We start from the raw sequence: 3,870 nt of genomic DNA, 5'->3' as shown, positions 1-3,870 counted from the left end.
GAGTATATTAACTTATTGGTTATTGATTTTGATGATATCTTTTTAGTATATTAATGCTACCAAAATTCAAAGAGAAAAAACCATGACAATCAAGTTGATATCGAAAAGATCTTGATAAAGGAACCTAAATTTTGATTCAATGTGGACAAGAAATAAGAGTGTGAGAGACAAATATTGATTGCATTAGAAATCAATAAATTTGAAGATTTTATTTATTTATTTATTTATTTTTGCAAGATGAAACTTAAGTTCGTGAGCATCTAAAACAAAATCATAAAATAAAGAATTTTTACAAAATATTTTATGAGGAATCTAATTTAAAAAATAATTGATATATATATATATATATATTATATATGCTGTGAAGCTCATTTGCCTTCTTGAAGATGACAAAACTAATATTGCTTACAGTCCGTGGTGTCCTAAAATCCTGTGATCTCATATATCTTTCTAAAGAGCTACAGCTTTTTTATTGGCCTAGATGTCCTTTAAAATCATTGCTTTCGAGCTTCCAACTAGAAAACCTCGTTGCACTTGCCCTACCCAATAGCTGCATTGACCGACTGTGGGAGGGAAAGAGAGTAAGTAATATGGCCTTTTAGCTTATCCTCATAGAAATTATAAATAATTTGAATATCATTACAAATTAACAATTCCTATTTTTATTGTTTCTTTGACAGCCTTTAAATAAGTTGAAAGTCGTCAACTTCCAAGACACCAGTCTTCACAAAGGCTTGAGGATCTTGAAAGTTCAAATTTGAAAGGGTGTATTAGCTTAGTACATGTCCATCCATCCATCCATCGTATTTCTACCCAAGCTTCAACTTTTAAATTTAAGAAACTGCAAAAGCCTTAGGAGTCTCCCAATCAAAATTGGAATCGAAGCTCTTGAAACATTGATTCTTTCAGGCTGCTCGTATCTTCGAAGGTTGCCAGAGATTGCTGGGAAAATGGAATGTTTGCTCAAATATAGATGGGACGTGTGTTAAAAAACTTCCCTCTTCATTTGGACATCTTAGCAGTCTCAAATTTCTTAATCTCTCGGGCTGTTCTCAACTTGCAAATTTACCACACTTGACAATGACCAAAAAATGTCGAAAGTTTGAATTTGAAAGGCTGTACTAGCAATTAGTAGATGTCAATCCGTCCATTAAGCTTAAACTTTTGAATTTAAGAGATTGCACAAGTCTTAGGAGTCTCCCAACCAACATTGAAGTGGGATCTCTTCAAACAATGATTCTTTCAGGTTATAAGAATCTTCAAAGGTTTCCAAAGATCATTGATGGGAAAATGGAACGTTTGCTGGAGCTCTATTTAGATGGGACAAGTATTAAAGAGCTTTCCTCTTCAGTTGGAGATCTCAGCAGTCTAAAAGTTCTTAATCTCTTGAGCTGCTCTGTACTTGAAAATTCACCTCCATCCTTCCTACGAAGAATATTTAGGAAGGGATGCGAAATAGTACTGTCAAGTCTGAATCCCATGCTTCTCAAAAAAAGTCCGAATTCAACGGCTCTGACTTTACCCCATTTCTCAGGTTTGAGCTCTTTAACAAAGCTGAAAATAAGCGGCAGGAATTGTGAAGGGGCTCTTCCTAGTGATATATGTAGCTTATCCTCATTGGAAACACTGATTCTTCGTCATAACAATTCTGTCAACTTACCAAGCTTCATTGTCTCGAATTGTCGGGTTGCAATAAGCTTGAATCATTGCCTGAACTTTCATCAAGCATAGTAGAGTTAGATAGTTGTGCTTCATTAGAAATAGCTCCAAATCCAACAAAATCATACATTCATTGGAAAACTAGAAGTGATTGCCCTTTATGGAAAAGGACGTATTCTTAGGGTGGTAATTGCTTCAAATTGGCTGCAAATGCATTAACGATGCTAAAAGGACATCTTAAGGTATATTTCTTCAACTCGCTTACCCTTACTCTCAATAATTTATAGTAGCAAATTAATAGATTAATAATGTATTTGGTATCTGAATTATAGTAAAATTATTGATATATTTAAACTTTATTTTCGTTGAATGGTTTGAATTTTTAATTAACATTGTTAGTCAAATCGGTGACTTGATAGAAAAATAATAAACAAGAATGTGTATGTGACTTACTTCTTTTTTGTTTTTATCTCCTGTTTTTGTTCTAATATTTTGATTTTTAATATTAAAATAGTAATTTTAAAATTTAAAATTTAAAAAATGACAAAAATTAAAAAAAGAAACCCAAGAAGTTAGGGAGAGAGAGGGCAGAATTGGGGGAGATGCAAATTATGTTGGAGATAAAGTTTGAATATAAATTATGTTGCAAAATGTGTATTTAACATTAAACTAATTACTAAATAACGGGGCTTTTTTTTTGCAGGCAATTGGAGATGGAAGACTAATATTTGACATTCTTATTCCAGGAAGTGAAACCTTTGAATGGTTAGTTCAATAAGGATAGCATATCCTCCCAATCTGCAAAATGATAGTCTGCGGATGGGAATCGCCTTGTGCTGTGTTGTTGTGCCTGCCTCCAACAATGGTGCTCGGCGTGATGTGGATATTTTCGTTTGCATTCTCCAAGTGCTGGTCCCATTTTAAAGTATATTGGTTTGTTTCAATCTAATGGCATTTCAAGCCGGATCTCCAAGGACCACCTTTGCCTCATGAAGAATTTGACAAATATCCAGGGACGAGAGATTGCGCAAGGAGTTGTGCTAGATTTGAGATTCTTTTTCTACGATAAAGGCAATGGTTCCCAGTTGAAGGTGAACAAGCGTGGGGCTTGATTAGTGTGTCCAAGTGATGTAGAGGACATGGACCCAACAATAGAGCAGCCTAGCATTCCAACTTCGCCAAAATTTTATCATATCCGCCATTATACTACTCATGGATCAACAGGCAATTGCCACTCTTTTTAATTCTTTGTGCCCACAACTTTTATACTCTTTTTAATAATCCTTTTATTTTTATCTGTTGTTTTTATTCTAATGTTTTAATTTTTAATATTAAAATAATAATTCTAAAAAGTTAAAAATCTAGATAATGACGAAAATTTTATAAAAATAAGAGAAAAAAAATTAGGGAGAGAGAGAGGGAGAGAGAGAGATCAAGAAGGAGAGGAAGCTGTAGTTCTAGCTGTTATTGGCTAAATGGACACCAATTTCTATTGTTTTAGCATGTTACATTAACATCATATGGTATTTTAATTAATAACAGTTAATCAATTATTAGTTGTTATTTGGTTTAAAATAAAATTATAAGGGTTAATTTGATTGAACACAATAAATAAATAATGGTTTATTTTAATTTGCTTTGAATGGTTTTAGGATTTTTTTTAGATATCATATTAATATTTTATTATTTAATTTTAAGATAATTTATTTTATATTTTATTTGTTCATATTCTAAAAATTTTTTATTTTAAATCTCAAAAATAAAATTTTTAAGAAAACCATATTTTTTTAATGTTTAGAATTTTCAAAAAATTGTTATTTGTCATGTTTAAAATAAAAATTTTTAGCAAAAAACATATTTTTATTTTTTCTAATATTTATTATTAATTTCGAAAATAAAAACCTCTTTTCAAAAAAAAGTAAAATGACATACGTTTTTTGGATAGATGGTGCATTTTTATTGATTGTTTTATGCCATGTTTCCCATCTAAGTAACACTATTAGGCAAACAGTTCAGATTGACTAATTAAATAAAGTTTTTGATTTAATTACGGATGCAGGACTGAAATTCACAAACGTCATACCTGCAAGTGTAATCCTTGAATGGTTTAGTCACCAGAGTGAGGAAACTTCAGTAGGGATACCATTACCTCCCAATTTGCAGAATGAGTGTCAGTGGATGGGATTCCCCTTGTGCCTCCATCCAATAAAG

The 3,870-nt window shown here is 31.8% G+C and overlaps 1 pseudogene; it reads left to right on the top strand.

Moving 5' to 3' along the window:
* Positions 1–386: 386 nt before the first annotated feature.
* On the top strand, positions 387–2,771 carry LOC110426392 (disease resistance-like protein DSC1; annotated as a pseudogene).
* Positions 2,772–3,870: the final 1,099 nt, after the last annotated feature.

Source organism: Theobroma umbraticum, unplaced genomic scaffold (genome assembly GCF_002168275.2).
Source record: "Theobroma umbraticum cultivar Fairchild unplaced genomic scaffold, ASM216827v3 scaffold_55.0, whole genome shotgun sequence".
Classification (NCBI taxonomy): Eukaryota; Viridiplantae; Streptophyta; class Magnoliopsida; order Malvales; family Malvaceae; genus Theobroma; species Theobroma umbraticum.
Note: the sequence above shows the minus strand (reverse complement) of the source record. Positions and strands in the feature narration are given on the sequence as shown.